Here is a 23,267-nt window from a genome sequence, read left to right as displayed (position 1 = left end):
CTACTCAAATAATATAAAAATATTTTATATTCTGTGAGTAGAATATTTATATATTACTATGGAATATTACTCAGCAATCAAAAAGAATGAAATCTTGCCATTTGCAATGACATAGATGGAACTAAAGAATATTAATTATATTAAGCAAAATAAGTTGGTCAGAGAAAGGCAAATAATGATTTCACTCATGTGGAATTAAAAAAAATTATTCATGAGAGACACAGAGAGACAGAGATAGAGACAAGGCAGAGGGAGAAGCAGGCTCCATGCAGGGAGCCCGATGCGGGACTCAATCCCGGGACTCCAGGATCACACCCTGGGCCAAAGGCAGACACTCAACTGCCGAGCCATCCAGGCACCCCTCATATGCAGAATTTAAGAAACAAAACGAATGATAATGGAAAAAGAGGAGAAAAGAAAGGCAAACCAAGAAACAGACTCTTAACTATAGAGAACAAACCAATGGTTACCAGAAGGTAGCTGGGTGGGAGGGATGGATTAAATAAATGATAGGTATTAAGGACAGCCGTTGTTGATGAGCACTAGGTATTGTATATAAGTGGATGGATCACTAAATTCTACACATGAAACTAATATTGTACTATATATTAAATGGCTGGAATTTAAATAAAAACTTGGAAATATATTGCATATGAAAGCATATCATTAAAATTCTATATACATCAATTAAATATACTATTGGCATATAAGGATTAAATATCAGTTAGAAAGCTTATATGCTATTTTTTATTAAGGAGAAATGATTCTCAAAAAAAAAAAAAAAGGAGAAATGATTCTCATATAAAATAGGTAGTTGTACAGTAATAACTACAAAAATCATAATAGGTAAACTGTACAGAGAAATTAGAATTAAAAAATGCATGAGAGAGAAATGAGTATACATTTGTAGTATCCTCTGGTCAACATTTCAAGCAGAAAACAGAGCCTCATTTTAGAGGCCAGAGACAGAGCATGAGGCTTTTGCCAATAATGCAGGATAGATCATATCAGCCTTCTATAATTCATGTTTTGATGGATCCTTCATAAATATGTTAAGTTTTGTAGGAGCAGATAAAATTTTAGTGAGGTCATAATTTGAGCAAAACATGAACAGTAGATTTTTTCTTTTTTCTTCTGAGAACATAATTTTTTTTTTTTCTGGGGTTTCACCAAAGTAAAGCACATTGGTATTTATAGAAAGACTTAAGAGTCTCAAGTCACTATATATGTATGTATACATTTATGTATATACATAGATAAACATTAATTAATTATATCAAATCTTTGTCATGTTCAGATACTCAGGATTTAGAAGACTAGCCTTTTTTTACATTTTTAGAAATTCCTACAGTTTTCCTATTATGTAAAATTATCTTCATTCATGTCCTCCCTTTATGTGTCCTTTCTAAACAGAACAGTCAATATTACACTGTTCTGTATAACACTTTTTGGAGCTTATTTGTTATAATATAAGATGAAGCCTAGAGTAACAGGTAGTATTCAGTGCATTTAGAAAATGTGGACAGTACTGAGCAATTTCACTGGGATCACAATTATCAAGTTAGGTCTCTTACATTTTTATTTACTAAGAAAATTATTTCATTGTATTAAAGTTATTTATTCAATGTTACGTTTATAAAACTTCTTCCAGACTGAGATCTTAAATTACCCAGAATCTAATACAGAATCTGGCACAGAAAACAAAACATAATAGTTTTTTGGTTGAACAAGTTAGTGAAGTACTTTTTCCTATATGAAATAATTAAAAAGGACTTGTCTGAACTTCTAGGTATAAGACTGTATTGTCAGTAAATTTGGGCCTGGCACCATGGAGGGCATTTGATCAACGCTTGGCCTATCAGACCAATTTAAACCCAGGAGATAGAAATTGGCCAAGAGGTGGACATTATAGATACATATTATATATATATATATATATATATATATATATAATTTATATATTTATATATATAAATGTTATATGAAGTTACATGTTGATAGTAGAATAAGATCAGGAAAGTATACATAAAACCTTAAAATATAATAGCATTTAACTATTATGGTCTAATACACCTGTATAAATTATAGAAATAAAGCAATTGAAAAAAATAAACCAAAACCTTATTCAGTAACCTGAAGCAGACACAAAGTTTTGGGATATTTTCTCATTTTGGAAACATATTGCATACATAATATCTCTTGTATCTGGTCAATATTCAGGAGAAACTGAACCAGTGAGATAATATACTGAAGGATATATCAGAGGGAGTTGGTTTACACAGTGGTGGAGACTAACTAAGCAATCCCAATTCTGAAATTAGACTATCAGGAAGGAAAGATCACTAGCCAACTGAAACCTCACAGGATGGTAAGAACCTGGTGTCCATGGGCAGTTAAGAAGCGAAGATCTGGTGCAAGCTAGAATTATACGAACGGGGGACAGAGCTATGGTCTACAGATCGAATTCTTCAGCTCTACTTTAAAAATCTTCTGATTATGGTAGCATACCCACAGTAATATCCTTAAAACTGTACTCTTTAGGGAATCTAATTGCATCTATAAAATTCCTTCACAGGAGCGCCTAGATTAGTGTTGTTAAACAACTGGGAATAGAAAGCTAGCCAAAGTAACATATCAAAAGCCATCACATCTATTACTTTCTTTATATTATTGCAGTCCTAAAATATAAAACCCTATTTTATTTAGCTTAATAGTGCAAGTATTATAAGGTAAAATTATATATAATGTCTCAATAATACATATGGATATACCAATATTTTGCTAACCATTTTAATATTGGACATAAGTAGTTTTTAATTTCCCATGCCAAAAAAGAAAAAATATAATAATTTCCCATGCCATAAATAATACCATTCTGAATATATTTACATGTAAAACTTAACTCTCTTATTCTTTAATAAAATATGTATTTAGAACAATGTTACTTGTACATGGATTATGGGCATTCAGATTTAATATTTAATATTGTTTTTACTTGTTTTAAATTATATATTAAATGTTGTGTGAAAACTCAAGACTTTGTCCTCCCCACCTCTCTCACTCTTTAATCAAGGCCGACAGGGGTGCCTGGGAGTTTCAGGACATAATCTCAGAGTCCTGGGATTGAGCCCCAAATCTGGCTCTCTGCTCAGTGGGGAGTCTGCTGCTTCCTCTGCCCCTCTCCTTGCTTGTGTTCTCTCTCTCTCATTCTCTCTCTCTCTCTCTCAAATAAAGGAATAAAAATCTTAAAAAAAAAATCAAGCCCTACAGTCAAAGTCACAGTTATGTGCTCTGTTATTCTATGATATCAAGGAATAGAATTTTCTCCGAGAAGAAATAAATTAATAAAATTATTTCCTATGTACAGGGTAATGCACAATTAAAGGATTTGTTCCTCTTTTGTGGTCTCTATATTTCAAGTGCTCTTATTGCTTTCTTTTTCCATTTTTTTTCTTTGAAACTACATGCAACCAAGGTAACTATTGTAGAAATACTTAGATGAAGGTGTGATTTGGGAAAACACCTTAGCCTTTAGCTAAGCAAGTTCCTTAGGAAGCCAAGAAGGATCAGCATGATTTCTAAGGACATGGCAAATGGTTAAAATTGTTCTGCTCTTGGGGGAAACTATTTTTCTCTGGATTAATCTTTTATATTTTCTCCTAAGCATTTGAATATGTAAAGAACTCAACAGCCAAGATTTAACCAAGTTCTGTAAATTAAAGAGGGCTAGAGAGCCAATTAGCCTAGGGGACTGGTCCTCATGGTTCAAGCAAGTCCCACACATCTTCCAAGTAAGGAGCCCACACAAAAACTAAAGCATTTGGATAAAATAAAGTTGAATTCAGGGCTCAATCCCACCACCCTGAGATCACGACCAGAGCTGGCATAAAGAGTTGGACTTTTGGGGTTCCTGGCTCAGTCAGTTAAAATGAAAAAAATAAGTCAGAATGTGTGCATGCTTTCTCTCTCTCCCTTGCTCTCTCTCTCTCTCTCTCAAATAAATAAATAAATAAATAAATAAATAAATAAATAAATAAATAAATAAAAAGACAACTGGGTGGCTCAGTTGTTGAGCATCTGTCTTTGGCTCAGGGTGTGATCCCAGGATCTGGGATCGAGTTTCACATCCAGCTCCTTGCAGGGCGCCTGCTTCTCCCTCTGCCTTTGTCTCTGCCTCCCTTTCTCTGTGTCTCTCATAAACGAATAAATAAATCTTTTTTAAAAAAAGGAACATTTGTATAACAACAGTATGCTATGCATACATCTCATAGGATTCTAAGAGCTCATGGTAGTCAAATACATGCACATTCAGGAATCTAGGACTTTAACTGCACTCATCATGAGAAATATCAATGTAGTTCTGGTTACTGATTGTTTATATGCTCTGAAGTTCTAACAGGATCACTCGGAACTTCAAATTAAAGGAAAAGTTAAAATGTCTTAAAATAAAGCCTCATAAAAAGGATTGTGTACATCAGAAGAGAACTCCAACAAAAGTATCCATTCTGTGGAACACCTTGTGTTTTTATCTTATTTAGATTTCAATTGTTTTTTTTCTAGTTAGTAGGAAAATAATTAAAATATTAATATATAGTAATACCTGAAAACATCATATTGGTACCTGTGTGTGAATGATGTTTTGATGGTTAGTAGGTAGATGGATAGAAATAAGGAGATACAGAGATATATAGCTATAGATAAGTATATTCTATAGCTCTTTATTTTCTGCTTTGTGTTATACTCTCTTCAATATTATTATACAACATACATCAAAATAACTTCATTACTGTCTTCATGGATCTAATATTCTCAAGAGGAAGAAATAGTTTAGAAACAAATGCAATTATTTATAATATAACATGATATAATCCTGATTTCTGATTAATATTCTTAAATAGGGAAAAATATCACTACCCACTATCAGACAACAGATAAAAATGTTCCTATTAAAATAAATAGCTCACTATTTATGAGTAAATAGTTTTAGGAAAACCCAATAGGCAAGACAAAAATGGGAAGGCTATATTAGCAAAATATATCATCAACAAAGGTCTTATGTTGAGAATATGTAATAAACCACAATGTCAATAATTTAAAAACAGATGACTAGAATGGGCAAGAGGACCAAATAGCTGATTTAGCAAAAAGGGAAATTTAAATGGTAAATAAGCATATGAAATAATGTTTGACTCTATTAATAATCAGATAAGTTAAAAAATATGGAACACAAGGACATCCTTGCTGGTGTGGCTAAAATTTTAAGATTGACAATGTAACATGTGATAGCTTAGAGTATGAAAGTTATGTACATTGCTACTGAGAGTGAGCACTCATACAACCATTGCAGAAAATGTTTAATTAGCATCAGTAACATTTACCTACACATGTCTGTGATGCAGTAATTTCAGTCTTAGATATATACACAGTTGAAATCTATGCTTATATGCATGTATACCTACATAAAGGAGACATGGGTAAGAATATTCATAACCCCATTAATAAAAAGAGCAATGAATGGGAAAAACATAACAGGGAAATAGATAAATAGTATTGATTCATACAATATTATGCAACATATCCTTGACAATGAATGAACTATATCTTCACAAGGTAACCTGGATGAAATGCAATCATAATGCAAAGTGAAAGAGATACGATACAAAATGACATGTGCTGCCTAATTCCATTTACACTAAGTTCAAAAATAGGTAAAGCTAAACTTTAGTATTTAGGGAAGTATACTTGAGTAACTAAACTCTATAATAAAAATGCAAAAACACAGTTAATGTAAATTAGAATTGTGGTTAACTTAGTGAGAAGGGAATTTGCTGAAGAGAAGCATATGGTAGATCCTTGAGTATTGACAATGCTTTATGTATTAGGGTGAGAGTTTTATCAATGTTCACATTGTAAAAATTAGCAGTGTACAATTATTTTTATACACATTATATATGTGTGTTATATCTCACAATAAAAATGAGTAGAAATTCCATATGTATTTTAAAAATGTATCTGCATTAACTATGCTACCCAATTCACTCAACCCTTATTTACTTTCCACACAGTTATTGGCCGTGGAGTTTGTCTATGATGGAAACCTGAGTCAGCATCCCTTCACTAAATATTTTTGAGGATTTTTTATATCTGCCAAGTACTTTGTAGATCATGAAAATTCACAGGTGAGGTAGACAGAGTCTCCGTCCTTAGAGAGTTGATAAATATCTTTCTAAATGTTCAAATGCATACTGATGAAATGATATTTTTCTCTGGACAACATTGCTAATTTAACTTAATTGAAATTGTACTGATAAACATAATACAATGATCTTCTTGACCTATTCACTGTGATTTAACTACATTCAACACTGTGTAAGCAAAAAAGGTATTGCTATAGTCTATATGATAATTTATTAGTCTTCTAATCTAATGACTTGAAGAAGCTCCTTTTTGTCACAAAGGATCTGAAGAATCCTATATCTGTTTGCCTTATGAAATTATTATTTTATCTGTAATCAAATGGATATGTATGTAGGAAAATTAGGTTTTCTATATATTACATTTTTCTGAAGTGTGATTATTTATGAAGAGTTTCTGAATGTTACATAAATTAGGACAGTGTGAAGGACTCTAGGAAATAAACTTGTCTATAAAATATTTCAAGTGACTACCATTTTTACCTTCTTATTCTTGCAAAGTGATATGGATATTTAAGAATGATATTTTCTGTTAGTTGTGAGTGATATTTTCTGACAAGATACACAGTTTATTTTTTTAATTCCAAAAACTTGAATTCTTTTTGAGCTCCAATAGAGAGAATGAAATCTTTATCACTAAGTTGTAGTAATGATAGGATTTTTAAATAAAACAATTTTCTTCAAAAGTATATTGAAAAGGACCACTTGTTTGAACAAGTTTAATAAGTTATTGATAATCTTTCACTTTTCTACCTAAAAGCAGGTATCAGAGGAATATCAGTTTGGTTCCTAACTGAATTCACAATATATTCATTACTAAAATTGCCCTGTTCATTTTTGATTAGCAGTAAATCTTATAAAAACAAGCCAAACACCTAAGGATTTTTGAGTAAAACAGCATTAGTACTCATTTTCTAATATTTCCTTTCATAATTTCTGGTGAAATATGCCCTGGAATGATGAAAAAGATTCTGTTGTCATTAAAAATTTTAGGAGTTATCTACATACCTAAAACCTCAGGATACTAGAGTTTAGATAAAGTAGATAAAAGACCACTTAATAAAGTACATTTTCAGGATTAAATGTATAGCCAGTTTCTTTCTCATCACCCTTAAACTCACTCTGAATAGAAGTGAGCCACTGTGGAGTCACATCCTAACATTCACAAACCAACATTCCACCTTGGTAGAATGAGATCTGGAGGTGACAAAGCATCAGCCATGTCCTGTATATTGAAATGAGCCTGTGCTTTGGAAGCCTTCCCCCTCAGTGAGCATGTGGCCCAATCACACCAACATAGACATGAAAGACGTCTCCTAGGGACATCAAAGATGTTGCTTATCCCTAAGAAAGAAATCTAAGATATCCACAGGTTATTTCTCTGCCTCTGGATAACAATGTCAGCGTGTAGACATGACATTTGTGACTATCTTGAAATTGTAAAAGAGAATTGTTTTCCAATGAAAACCTATCAGTAGCAAGACAGCATTTTCACCAAGTTTGTTCAACTATCTTACTCTTTAAACCTATACATTCTATACTATAAAGGCTACAAATGTTATCTTTACTTTGGCATTTAATGTGCCAATTTGTTTGTCTGAAGGACCAATTTATTTTTAAGTTCTACTGCAAGAGAAATGGAGGCCCATTCATTAATTTGTTATTCACTTTTTTAAACATGTGTGCCAGCAGCTCTTCTAGAAATATAATAGAAGAGAAAAAAGTATATACATAATTGCCAGTGAGTGACTCAATCAAGGCAACAAAATATAACACATTTTGTATGCAAGGTATGAGACTCTCAAGTTACTAAATTACAAAATTCCATCATTTAAAATATTATCTTTCACATTTGAGCACTATGGCAATAAACATATATACTTCTATTATAAATCAATTTCTCTTTTGTGGTCAAGTAAAGTTATTGAAAAAACCACATTATATGATGGACCCAGCTGGAATTCAGTCTAGGAATTAGAATAAGGAATAAGCAGGTTTTGAAATTTTAGTTAACATAGTAATAGGATAACAACAATCTGAACTATTTAAATGGAGCATCTGAGTATTGCTCCCGACTTATTAGTAGGATATTTTATTTCAGTAAATTTCTGAATATCATTATTGATTTAATTACATAAAATAAAATATTCTAGTGTGTTAGGAAAATAATACAGAATATGGGATTTTTTTGATAACTGTAGAATGGCAGAAGTCTGTGATGTCATAAAGGAAAGCATCAAGAGGACAAGAAAAACTGTCTAACTTACAGTCAGCTATAGGAGAATAAAATTAAAAACCATAAATACATTAATCTACGAAGGTGACAATATTCAAGCCTCATTAAAATCACTTATATCCTGTGAGGGAAATATCCCATCTGTTCTGCTGTGTCTCATTGTCTAAGATTTGTGTGATCCAGTAAGGGAGTCAAAGAGAAGCTTCTGTTGCTATAGGGAGCTGCTGTGCCACTGATGAAACAAATATCCCTTGCTCCATCTATTGAGGTGTACGTGTGAAAATATAGTCACAATTATATAATTCATTTCACTGTAAATAAATTCATTTACACATTTCCAAGCTATTTCTTATTTCACTTGTTTCTCATATCATTTTTCTCAGAGTGGTGCAAAATGTAATAACAAGCAAACAAACAAACAAAAACCTTTCAATTGACAGCAGTAATGGAATTAGAGGTGGAAACACGATGCGTAGTACCAGTGACAAAGGCAAGGTCAGTTATAAGGAATCCAAATGAAATTGCCAAGAGGTGAGTAAGAAGGCTCAAAAAATAGGCAGAAGAGGCAGCAGAATAGAGGAGTGGGGGTGGGATGGGGGCGGGAGGAGACAAGAAAATGTTGGCCTAGCCTAATTAATTTTAGGAAAATGAATTTTTTTCAGGCTGTAGACTAATTTTAAAAGTTCTACAATGCATTTGTATTCTTGGTAGTTCACATTTTAAAAATGTTTTTCTAAGTATATGCATCCCATGCATACACACATCTGCAAATATACAGAAACCTCGGCACTAGAGTTCTTTTAGTACCTTTACATCATCAGTAAGATATCATTCCCTTTATTGATTTAACCTTAAATGTTTATAAAACAACACTAAGCATTATAGAGATACATTACAATAAGATGTTGAGTCATATAAATTCAATTATCAAGAGATTCAAAATCTAGTTTGTATATTCCTAAATCAACTGAAGATATTTTGAACACCCTTTGTATGTCAAAATGTATTTGGAGCTCATATAAAATAAAGCCTGAACATGTCATGTTTACAACTAAGGTAAAGAAAAAAAAAAAGTAGGCTTTTAGGTAGAATATTTAGTTTGAAGAAAGAATTGAAGAATATGTATAAGTAATTGATTATAGTAATGGAAAAAAATGAGGTACCAACCACTTATGTAAAATTAAGGCTATTTCACTGAAGATTCCTGTGATTAGCACAATCCAAAAAGGTATGATACATGGTGACATAGAGATAGTGAGTCTGAATTTCGGAATGATGACAGTTGGATGAATGCATAAATGCCCAGAAGTTCTGACAAATATATAAAGCTTCCAGCTAAATACATATTTAGAAATTATTTGGTTTATCAATGTTGATTTCATAATTCTTTCTCACTTTACTTTTGTGTATCAATGTTAGATGATAGAAAAGCAGTAAGAGGGGAAATAGGTATAATTAAAATGAAGACATTAAAATCTAAAATGGCATGTCAGGATTTTCTGTGAATTTATTTTACAATATTCTCTCTAGCTTTAATTTCCATGGATTAAAAACGTTGACTGGGCTATCGTATACAGGTTTTCATTTCCTCTTGTTTACTCTAATGAGTCGCAAGGGCATCCTGGGTTATTAGTTTTCCCAGCTATTAGAGACTTGATTACTTCCTTTTCCATTTATTTTATTTTCCTCCTTAGTCCTACTAGAATACGGCTTTCTAAATAATCTTCCATTTGCATGGTGCCTCTTCCCTCTGGATTTGATTATTTTTAGACTGGTCATATGTCTGGAAAATATGTGTTACCTGAATTTTTATTTATTGTTATTTTTTGGTTTGGGTTTTTCTATTTTGTTGTGAGTGTGTCTACAAAATCTCAGAAATTTGGCCTCATGGTAATTTACTGAATTTATGGGTATATTGTCAATGCTGCTATTTAGAAATTTTGAAAATAAGTGCAATATTACCTATAATGTCTTCATCACAAACACTATTCAAATCTACCTGTTTCTATCTGCCATATCTACAAACTGATTTTAAGGAATTTTGTTAGTTTTCAACTATTCTTTACTTGTTAAGGGTATCTGTATGTGTGTGATACCCAAACCAATTTCAAATATTAAAAACAAAGACTTGAATTTTAGTATTCAGTGTAAAGAGTTTATAAAGACAGAACACTACAACTGGAAACAAAGTATCTAGGAATTCTAATTATTCTGAGCGTACTTCCTCGGGTTGTTTTTAGAATAATTGAGCTACGGAATTCGAAAATCCTTTGCAATCTCATGCTGTATGTATGTCACATATTATTCAATAAAAAAATTAATGCATCACTCTAAGAAATGTGTGTTTCCTTGTAGCAAAATTAATGCAGTCTTTATTTCAGTCCTTAACTTAATCTTGAATACGTATGAGATCTTCAGACAAACACTTATGAATTATATCCATAAGCATTCTGATAGGCACAAACAATAACGAGAAACAGAACAAAAGTATTTGGGGAAAAAAGGTATCTTTTTCTTATTTTTGAATGGAAGTGGCTACATAGAAACTTTAACACATTGAAAAAAAGAAGTTTAATAAGCTCCAGGTATTTTGAGATTTTTCTTTGGTTTGTTTTTCTCTAAGAAGATAAGATATTTCTTTCATTCTAAAACTGTACTTCAAACGTCCTTAGATTTCTAGAATTATTTTTATAAAACTAAGTGGTATAGTAGTAATTAGCAGATGTCATAGTCTCTAGGATCACTCTTTACATAATAACAACACAAACAAAAACATATACAGGGATTCATCTTCAGATTACCCAGGCATTTGCTATTTATTTTATATTCACAGATTTCTTTGAGTGAAATAGTTTGTTGTTTGTATGGCATGATTTCAGATATTATATAAAATAAGGTACATATACTGTCACATAAATAATGTTAATACAATAATTCTAAATGGTGTTGCTTAAAGGAACAATGTGTAAATGAGTGTATGAATAAGGATATGTATAGTATTTGCAAAGAGATGGTGATCAAGTTTATTTCCCTGAACTCTAGTGTACCACTTTTTTTTTCTGAACTATAAAACCATAATTTTTATTGAAGGGAGGATGTGTTGTAATTGTTGTGTTTTTGTTGTCTATATAGAACCTGTCTACATTCCTAATGTAGGATTCTTCACAGACGAGACACTCTTCAAGATCAAGACCATGATGTATTCTTCTTGGGCTAGTAGCAAGCAGGAACCACAAACATTTGTTCCATATGTGTCCATGGAATGGAAACTTAATTATTTGTTTTTTCTTTAAATTACAAGAGAGGAGATGGCTATTTACTTTTGTTGTTACAGAATCCAGAGGAAGCTTTAGTTTAAGGAAGTCAACCATCAACTGTGTTAATAACTTAGGAACTTATCAATTATTTTTTCTCTGTTGGGTTTTCACAATTGAATCCAAGCAGCACTGTGAAATGCTTTGGATCTGACTTCACTTGTAATCTGTGAACTTCCAAAAGGAGGTGAAAAGAGGACAGATGACATCACCAAAGGGAAAATGTGTGGGACAACAGATTGGAATAAGATGTGCCAGCAATAATGAAATTAACACCCAAAGATACCAGCTGAGGACTCCTCCTGGTGGCTTTAATCAGCAATCATTAACCACAGGAAAACTCCCAAGGCAGAATGAATTGTGTTAACTGTTTCCTTGGAGGAACTGTAAACAATCAACTCACCTGCTTTTTAAAATTAGGGTTAAGAAACTAAAATATAGTTTATTTATGCATTCAACAAAGTTAAAAAAGATACAGTCAGCTGTAGAAAGAAAAAAAACATATGCATACAAAAGAGGTACACGATAGGTAAAAAAAAGAATGAGAGAGCTGGATTTAAGAACTTAAGCAAAATCAACAGACAGAAGTAGAAAATACTGGCTTAACATGCATTTCAAAAATTAAGCAAAAGAGAAAAAGAAGAAAAGAGAAAAGGAGATACCAAAAGAGGGGGGAGGGAGGGAATGACAAATTGAAGAGAAATAAAGGAAGCAGAGTTTAGGGTGGGAGATGATAGATGGGAAGGTAAAGAGAAATGGAAAAGGAGACTTACCTCTCCAGCACTTTCACAAAAGCAAGTATAAAAGGCATGGGCACTGCTAACCTGAGCAGATAGCAGACAGCCTAAAAAGGCTGCACTAGTGCATGTCAGCTGCCTGCCAGTTTGCATGAAACACAGACTTCTGTCTTAACACAATTTCACCTCTGAGCTCCAAGCCTATACATTTAACTGTCTAGATGACACTTTCTCTTGGAATCCTTGTAGGTACCTTAAAAGTAGAATGTCCAAACCTGTCCTCCCTGCCCAGTGTCCTCATCAGGGGGTTGACATCAACATCACCCATGCTGGCTAAACATCCTTCTTTCCACATTTGTATTTTAATGATTCCTATGGTATGTATACAAAATAAGAGATAAATAAAATTATATACATTTAAGCATAAATATAAGCAAGAAATACAAATAGAAAGTACAAGTTTTGTTTAACTTATTTAACACAAATCATAATATGTGTATATGTCTATTTGTGTATACACACACACACGAACACACATGCAAAATGATTCAGTGTTAATACAAGTAGGGGAAGAGAGGATTTATTCTTGAATATTAGAGCAAGATAAAACTAGAAATGTTTCTTCCCTTTTTCATTGTTGTCATTTTGTTATTTTCAACTGAGTGCATTTCTTAGCCATGAGCAGTTCAAGTGGCAGAAGTTAAAAGCTTTCTAGGCTTGATGCATCAGAGGAACGATAATGTGAGACCAGTAAAGCAGCTGTAAATTGGGGCAGAATCTATAGATTTTAAAAAAATCACAGAACGAGCACAGTGCTGAAAAAAGTCCTTGGCTGAAAGCCAATTTATGTATAAACAATGGAGAACCCCTGGGGTCCTGGTTAAAAGGCAGCTTCAAGAAGTAATAGTAGTAAGAAAGAGATATGAGCTACTGCATACCAAGGGGGAGACAGCATTTGTAGTTTGAGCTCATGTAACCTTACCGCCTGCTGCTGCAACAACAAAATATCCTTAGAAAAATACAGCAGAATATAAAATGACTGCAAACTAATCTCAGCACTGCCCATTTCCCAATCAATTAAACATGCAAAGACAAAAAGAAAGGCATGTAGACATATAAAATGATGACCTAGTCAATAAAATAAATCTAAGTGGGTATAGACAGTGAATTAAGCAAAAGTCCTAAAACACCTATTTTAGACACACACACATATATATATAACTTTAAACAAAAATGTAGTGTCAATGAATGAAAACTAGACCACTATCTTACAAATTACTCGAAAATCAACTTAAGTGAATTACACACACATTTGATCATAAGACATAAAACCATAAAACTCCTAGAAGAAAACATGCATAAATTCCTTTGCAGCAGTCTTGGCAATGACTTTTTTGGATTTAACACAAGAAGTAAAGGCAACAAAAACAAAAATCAACAAGTGAGACTCTATCAAATTAAAAAAAAAAAAAACACCTCTACTTGGCAAAGGAAGTTATCAACAAAATGAAAAGGTAGCCCACGAATTGGGAGAAAATATTTGCAAATCTTATTTCTGATAAGGGATTAATAACCAAAATATATAAAAAACTTATACAACTCACAATGGAAAAAATCCGATTAAAAATGGGCAGAGTAACTCTTTTTTTTTTTTTTTTCCAAAAGAGACATATAGATGGCTAATAGAGACAAGAAAAGGTACTCATCATCACTAATCATCAGGGAAAGGTAAATCAAAACTACAGTAGATATTACCTCACATTTAATATAATGGCTGCCATCCAAAAGACAAGAAGTAACAAGTGTTGGCAAAGATGTGGAGTAAATGGGAGCATTTGTGCACTGTTGGAGGGCATGCAAATTGGTCCAATCACTACAGAAAACAATTATGTCCAGCAATCCCATTTCTGGGTCAATATCCAATGGAAATGTAAACAGAATATCAAAGAATTATCTACATATCCATGTTCACTGCAGCATTATTGACAATATCCAAGATAATGGAAATCATCTGAGTGCCCTTCAATGAATGAATGGATAAAGACCTGATGTGTATATGTATATAAAATGATATATTTCTCAACCATGAAAAGGAGAAAATCGTGCAATTTGCAACCTGGATGGACCTTGAGAGCATTATGCTAGGTGAAATAAGCCAGACAGAGGAGGACAAATTTCACTTACATGTGATATCTATTTAAAAAAAAAAATATGGAAACTAGAAAAGTGTTTGCCAGGGGCTGGGGAGTAAGGAAAATAAGGTAAGTTGGTAAAAAGTGCACAAACTTTCAGCTATAAGATGAACAGGGTCTGAGAATCTAATGTAAATCATACATAGTGACTATAGTTGTTAACACTGTATTACATAATTGAAATTTGCTAAATGTTCTCACACAAACACAAAAGATAAATAAGTGAGAGGTGTTGATGAACTCCATGATGGGACTCCTTTCACAATGTATACAGGTATTTTAAAAGTATGTATAACATACACTTTGAATATTTTAACATTTTGTCAATTTTACCTCAAAGTTAAAAAAAAATAATAGATTCAAAATCCTCAAAACATCGAGAATTTGCTATAGAAACTCAGATTTCATTCTCCACTATTCTGGAACATGCCAACACACTCCCTTAGGACAAAAATCTACCTGTTTTCCCAGAAAAACGAAATCAGATCCCATTACCTTGCTTACACAGTTGTATTTCTCTGATACTCATGCTCCTGGTGTAATTTAAATTACACATACTAAATATAACATTTATCAAATAAACTAAATTCTATTTCATGTAGTTGTAATTGATAATTGCCTATCATATAAGGACTTTAGCAAATAGACCAGCAAAGTTCAGTCACTGTAGGCAAACGTTTTAATTTTGTACATTCTTAAAGTGGCAAGAACCAGCACATTAAGTGATGTGATTTAAAATTTTAGCCACTCTCTAATATATCAAAGAATCTAAGGCACTATTATTAGTGCCTAAAGAATCTAAGGCACAAATATTAAATTTGTGCTTGGGGTTCAATATTGTTTTATTTTAAAAATTATCCAAGTATCTGAACATTACCATAATTAATTTAAAAGCAGTTTAAGCTCTTTCAGTTAACTATAGATCTTGGGAATTATGTTTAAGCTGAAATTCTACAGAACATAATTACTGTCTATATCAAAAATCTTGTCAGAATTATAATCTATTTTAGTTGAACATAATTTTACATTTCATAACTTTAATATATTGAGGAAGTAGTGTCCGTTTATAAGAAAAAAACTAGTGAGCAAAGATGATGAATTAAGCAAAAATTTTGAAACAGCTCTTGTCTATTTATATGAAAATTTAAAGAAAAATATGCTATCAATGAATGAGCAGTGAATGAATTTCAAAAGACTAGTGGAAACAAAGAGCTTTAATTGTACGACTGGAAAGTATTGTAACTGAAATTAAATTGATGGGCTTCGGGCAGCCCCGGTGGCGCAGCGGTTTAGCGCCGCCTGCAGCCCAGGGTGTGATCTGGAGACCCTGGATCGAGTCCCACATCAGGCTCTCTGCATGGAGCCTGCTTCTCCCTCTGCCTATGTCTCTGCCTCTCTCTCTCTCTCTCTCTCTCTGCATCTCTATGAATAAATAAATAAAATCTTAAAAAAAAACCTTCAAACTTCAAAAAAATAAATAAATAAATAAATTGATTGGCTTCACTGATCAAAAAACAGAATAATTACTGAATTTGAGGATAGATCATTGTAAATTAAATAATCTAAACAAAGGAAAAAAGTGAAGTAATTGAACATAGTCTCAGAAACCAGTGGAATGATGTCAAGTAATCCAACATATTTGTTGGTAGAATCCTGGAAGTCAAGAAGAAAATGACAGGAATATAAACATGCTCTTTGGGATGGCTAGGTGGCTCAGTGATTGAGCGTCTGCCTTTGGCTCAGGGTGTGATCCCAGAGTCCCGAGATTGAGTCCTGCACCAGGCTCCCTGGCGGGAGTGTGCTTCTCTCTCTGCCTATGTCTCTGCCTCTCCCTCTTGTCTCTCATGTATAAATAAATAAAATCTTAAAAAAAAAAAATCCAGTGCTACCATAATACATGATGGTGAGAGATTAAAGGCTTCCCTGCTTAGGTAACGAATAAAAAACAAATATAAATTATCCTTTCTTCTATTCCAGACTATGTTGATGATTCTATCCAGTACAAAAGACAAGAAATATAAATAGATGATAAATATACTGCAATAGAAAAAAAAGTAACGCTATAGATTTTCAGTTAATATAAATGAGAATGTAGAAAAATCCATTGAATTTAGGAAGGTTGAAGGATAAAAGTCACTATGAAAAGTAGCATCTGTAATTTTATGTATTACAAAAGAACATTTGGGAAATGAGATAAAAATGCAATTCAGTTTCCAATGGCATCCAAGAAAGAAAGAAAGAAAGAAAGAAAGAAAGAAAGAAAGAAAGAAAGAAATTTAGTGAAATATATGTAGGCCTTATTCATTGAACATTGCAAATTATTTTTTTTTAAGATTTTATTTATTAGAGTGAGCACAATTAGAGGAAGGGACAGAGGGAGAGGGAGAGGCAGACTGCCTGCTGTACAGGAGTCTGGATGTGGAGTTTGCTCCCAGGACCCTATGATCATGACCTGAGCTGAAGTCAGGTGCTTAACTGACTGAGCCACTTAGGCACCCTGAACATTGGAAATTATTGTTGAGTAAAATTAAATTAGACCAAATCAAATCAATAGCTATACTTGTCTGCCCAATGGAGAACTCAAAGCTAGTAAAACCTCTATTATCTCTAAATTAATCTCTAGATTTAATGCCATCCAAATCAAAATAGTAGCAAGTTTTGTTGTAGAAACTAAGAATCTGATTCTATAATTCATACAGAAAAGCAAATGACCTAGAAGAGTGAAAGAAATTTAAAAGAAAATAGAAAAACGGAGGATTAAATTAGATTACATTATAATAGAGATGCTAACGTAAGCCAACATTCATCAAGACAATTTGATATTCATGAAAGGACAGACATAAAGATCAATGGAACAAAACTGAAAGTACAGAAATATGTCCGAATATATATAATCAATTGATCTTTGAAAGAGTTATGGTGGGAATTCAATGAGACAAATGAAAGTATTTTCAAGAAATGTGATAGAACAACCATATAAGAAAAAAAAAATCAAACTTGACCCTTACCTCATTATATACAAAAGTTAACTTGAATCACTAACTATATAATAATATGCTAAATAATATTGTAATATAATAATGAAATATAAACACTAAAACTGGGCAGCCCGGGTGGCTCAGTTGTTTAGAGCCACCTTTAGCCCAGGGTGTGATCCTGGAAACCTGGGATCGAGTCCCACATCAGGCTCCTGCGTGGAACCTGCTTCTCCCTCTGCCTGTGTCTCTGCCTCTCTCTCTCTCTCTCTCGAGTAAATAAAATCTTTAAAAAATAAAAAATAAAAAAATAAATACTAAAACTATATATTACCTAGAAAAGTTATAGAAGAAATATTTCCCAACCTTTAAGCAAGCAGAAAATTTTTAGGTAAGATTCTAAAAACATACATTAATTTTTTTAAAATTTTTTATTTTATTTATTCAGATTTTTATTTATTTTGTATTTATTTATTCAAATTTGTATTGTATTTATTTATTATTCATTTATTTATTCCCCCCAATACGGGACTTGATCTGTGGGCCCTGGAATCACAACCTGAGCTGGAGGCAGTGGCTCAACCACCGAACCACTCAGGCGTCCTAAAAAAAATACATTTTATTTGAAAATTGTGAATTGACTTTCAAATAAAACCTCTTCCTCTGGAAAACACCATTAATGAAATGAGAAGACAACCTATAAAATGAGACAAAATATTTTCAATACATGCATCTAACAAATGATTCATATTAGAATATAGAAAGAATTCTTAAAATCCAATAACAAAAGGAAAATCAACCCCAAAAGATTTTAACAGATACTTTACAAAACAGTGTTAAAGGGACGTCTGGGTGGCTCAGCATTATTAAGCAGCGGCCTTTAGCTCAGGGTGTGATCCTGGAGTCCTGGGATTGAGTCGTACATCGGGCTGCCTGCATGGAGCCTGCTTTTTCTGCCTATGTCTCTGCTTTTCTCTCTCTGTATCTCTCATTTAAAAAAAAACAAAAACAAAAAAAAAACACAACAGTGTTAAAATGACTAATGAACATATGAGAAGTTGCTCTATGTCTGTAATCACTAGGGAAATGACAAACAACAAAATCAATCACTGTGATGTAACTCTACGTTCTCTAAGATATCTATAATCAAAGACTGATAATAGTGGAGGTAAAGATACCTGGAAGTGAAACCCCTCAAACACTGTTGGTGAGCATATAAAATATTATAACCACTTCAGCATTTTTTTTAAATATACAACCAGTCAATTCAGTTATCTATTCCTGGGTATTAACCCTAAGAGGTGAAATCTATTTTCATACATAAACTTGTGTATAGAAGTTCATAGCAATTGTAATCATAAAAACAAAACAGTTTATACAACACAAATATCTATCAACATGTTAATAAGCACACTAAAAGTTAAATCTAGACAATGCTACTGTTAGCAATAAATAATGCACTACTGACATTTTCAACACCATGGGAAAAAAATCTTAAACTCATTATTTAGAGCAAAAGATGCGAGATGCATAAGGAAATATATAATCTATTAATATGAATTTCTAGGAGGGGGGAATTAAGCTCATTGGTTGTGATGATTGTTTCATGGTTGTATACATCTTTCAAAACTCATTGCATTGCTCACTCTACATGAATGCAGCTTATTGTACATAAATTATATTTCACTAAGATTGCTAAACACTGCATCAGGAGAAATAATTTATAGTAGCTTATTGCCGGTTAATATGTTTCTGGGAACATCTGTTGAGGTATTGTTCATTTAAAAATTAGACATTGAGTTTGGTACATGACACTCATTATTATTTGATGAAGTTCAAAAAATATGAAAATTCTCACTACTTTGACCAACCCTATTTTCAATAAAGTTCCAGTCTTGTTTTAAGAAACAGAGATTTAAAAAGAGAGATTTGTACTTAAGCAAACTACATATTAGAAAGAAAGAAATAAGAAAGCAAATACTCTAATTTTACAAATATGCATATATGCTATCTGCATGCTATGTATGTTAGATGATAGACATAAATAGATAAAATGATAAACGCCTCAGAAAGTCAGTGCTCTTTGTCTCTTATGATGCTAGCATATACAATAAAGCATATTGAATAATGTTTTATAAAACTTAATACATCTTTTGATGGTGTGACACAATGCACTGACCCGTGAGTAAATGAAAGGTAGAATGCTTTGTTAGTTTAGTTACAGTTTGAAAGGAGAGAAGGCTGTTGGCAGGGCCTCGGGAGGGGTTGTGCTTGGAGACAGGGGCATGATAGGTTAGAGGCGTTAGGAGGTGCATTTTATGCATGGCAAACAGGGTGGGATTAACAAGATTTTTCTTCCAGTGGATTGGCTAATCTCACTGGTTCAGAGATGCGGGGGGTTGTCCTATGTGTCTGATTCCTGGCCCTGGGCAATAAGGGCAATAAGGTACATATTGGCCCAGAGGATGAGATCGTACAAGGGCTTGGTACATGAACTTAATCAGTTACTCAAAAAGGGGAACAGGTTAGTCTCTAGTCAGGGCCCAGAAAAGATTGAGTCAATGTAGCTTAAAAAACAAAACACTAAATTATGAATAATTATACACCAAGGATAAAAAGACTGCATTTTGAGAGTGATGTATAACAAGCAGAAAATTTTAATAATCTGAACCAGTGTAAATAAAATTTAAAGTTACAGTTATTAAAGAAAAATTTTTCTGCAAACAAGCTACTCTCCAATGTGAGATTCATAGAACTAAAACATCATTTAATATTCATGAATTATATGCATCTCTAAAAGAATTATTTATAGCATTGTTTTCGAGAGTACAGCAAATAGTACCTAAAACATTTTGTGGGTCATTTTCATGACCATTTAGTAGTATTCTGAAATACACACCCAGCAGTTTGCCTACATCGCCTCTGGCTAAGCTATGCAGTTCAAACTGGTCCAACACAGATCATATCAGAGTCCACTGCACTTATCTCTGCTTTAAAGAGATGCTTACTATTCAGAAAGGAGGTTTGACTATTTCATTAGATCTTTTACAATACATTCATATATTGAAAAAAAAAAATGTCAGTCACCATTTCTACCAAGTCTTAAAAAGAACAGAGGCAGAGGGAGAGAGAAACTCAAGCGGACTCCCATGGAGCATGAAGCCTGAGACAGGCTCACTTCCAGGACTCTGAGATCCTGACCTGAACTGAAACTGAGAGTTGGATACTCAACCAATTGTGCCCCCCAGATGCCCCTGTGTATAATGACATTTAAAAATGAATCTGGGATCCCTGGGTGGCTCAGTGGTTTAGTGCCACCTTCAACCCAGGGTGTGATCCTGGAGACCCAGGATCGAGTCCCACATCAGGCTCCCTGCATGGAACCTGCTTCTCCCTCTGCCTGTGTCTCTGCCTCTCTCTCCCTCTGTGTATCTCATGAATAAATTAACAGAATCTTAAAAAAAATAATAAACAAAAATAAAAATAAAAATGAACCTGGTGTTATCCAATGGAATATAAAATCACATATGGATTTAAAGCCCAATAATATTCATTTAAAAGATATATTTAAACTTTTTTTTTTCAACATTTGGCAATTTACATTATTTATTCTTCTCCTTTATCTCAAATTTACATTCCACTTCTTGCAGTTTTTACAGATTGACACATATTATAAAGCATTTAAGAAATATCTTCAATTCTAGCCCAATCTCATTAATTTCATTGTTGTAATTTTAATATAAATAGATAGAAACAGTTTTTATATTATAGAAATACCAATCAGTTCTTTGCATTTTTTGAGTTATATGCCAAAGTTTACATTATTTTTGTTCATCATATTTAGCTATGAGCTAAGAGCAAGAGTTGGTTTCCCCTTTAGTTTTATTGGTATCATAAAATTCAAAGTGACATCCTGTGTCAAGGTTGGGATTTTTATTTGTTTTTACCAAATTTTTAGAAAAATTCACATTCTAAATCACTGTGGATTATACCAGTAAGACTATCAGGAGTTGACAATAACTGACCTTCTCTGAGATTTTTTGACTTCAGTATGTTTTAATTCAGTTAAAATTAGCTGAAACAAGTGTAAAATTGTCTCTTAGAAATTGGAAGCTACACAATTGACACTTTTTTTCTTAATTTATACATTCATGCCAAATGTCAATTTATGCTGCTTCCTTCTTCCACCTCATGATCTAGAATCTTCCCTACCATCCTTCCTTTTTTTCACTCCTTTTATCTGTGGCATCAGCAAATCCAGAGAGCCTTTTGTCTTCACGTTATATCTAGAAGCCAACCATTTCTCTTCTATTCTATTGTTTTGTTTGTTTTGTTTTTTAAAATATTTTATTTATTTATTCATAAGAGATACAGAGAGAGAGAGAGAGAGAGAGAGAGGCAGAGACACAGGCAGAGGGAGAAGCAGGCTCCGTGCAGGGAGCCCGACATGGTACTCAATCCCAGGTCTCCAGGATCAGGCCCTGGGCTGAAGGCAGGTGCCAAACCGCTGAGCCACCCGGGCTGCCCTCCTCTACTCTATTGTTAAAACTCATATTCAGTCAGGACAACTTTTTGCCTGGATTGTAACAAAGGTTGTCTAATCTGTCCTTTTGTTTCATTTTATGAAGATCACAGGAGTCAGAATTATACTGTTTATTTCAAAACTCTTCTACTTGAAATACTCCAATGTCCACCTGTTTTATTTAGAGTTAAAATCTTAGTCACATCACTCTGAACCCCTGTCTTACTTCTCTCTCCATACTCTTTTCACTAATACTCACCTCCTCAATCTGACTCAAATGCTAAGCTACACTCCAATATGGGACTCCTGGGTGGCTCTGTGGTTGAGCATCTGCCTTCAACTCAGGTTGTGATCCTGGGGTCCTGGGATCAAGTCCCACTTTGGGCTCCCTGCAGGGAGCCTGCTTCTCCCTCTGCCTATGTCTCGGCCTCTCGCTGTGTGTCTCTCATGAATAAATAAATAAATAAATCTTAAAAAAATAAAAACTATACTCCAATCATTAAGTGAGGTATTATAACATTTTTATTTAGTGAAGTATTTATTTCAGATATAGGTATCAGATGTCAATGTTATTATTTACTACTGTAATATTGTTCTCTGTCTCTTGAATATTCCTTTCAAATGCATTCTCTCTCTCTTTCTCTCTCTCTCTCCCTTTCTCCAAATTTTCATTAGTTTAGTGCTGATAAACCTAGATCAGATTATCTTTGCATTTATCTTTTTTGGAGCTTTTAGAAATTCTAAAATCTCTATTTTAGATAATGATGCCTTTCATTAGTGTTGGAAAATTCGTACTCATTACAAATATTTTAGCTCTAGGGATGCCTGGGTAGTTCAGTCGGTTAGGCATTTGCATTTGGCTCAGGCCATGATCTCGGGGTCCTGGGATCAAGCCCCACATTGGGCTCCCTGCTCAAGCCCCACATTGGGCTCCCTGCTCAGTGGCAAGTCTGTTTCTCTCTCTCCTCTACACCTCCCCCAGTTTGTGCACTCTAAAATGAATAAAAAAATAAAAATATATAAAAATAAAAATAAAAAATAAAAATAAAAATATATATTTTAGATGTAAAATCTGTTTCATTCATGGATGTTTCAAA

At 33.1% G+C, this 23,267-nt stretch overlaps 1 long non-coding RNA gene across 1 annotated transcript in view; it reads left to right on the top strand.

Moving 5' to 3' along the window:
- LOC140627035 (uncharacterized) overlaps window positions 1-6,620 on the top strand; it is a 50,233-nt gene extending 43,613 nt beyond the window's left edge. Inside the window, exon 3 of the long non-coding RNA XR_012026002.1 lies at window positions 6,066-6,620. This is a non-coding gene — a long non-coding RNA (uncharacterized lncRNA). The remainder of the gene's footprint in view (window positions 1-6,065) is intronic.
- Window positions 6,621-23,267: the final 16,647 nt, after the last annotated feature.

Source organism: Canis lupus, chromosome 38, assembly GCF_048164855.1.
Source record: "Canis lupus baileyi chromosome 38, mCanLup2.hap1, whole genome shotgun sequence".
NCBI classification, from domain to species: domain Eukaryota; kingdom Metazoa; phylum Chordata; class Mammalia; order Carnivora; family Canidae; genus Canis; species Canis lupus.
The sequence above is the reverse complement of the archived record's forward strand: the minus strand, read 5'-3'. Positions and strand labels throughout refer to the sequence as shown.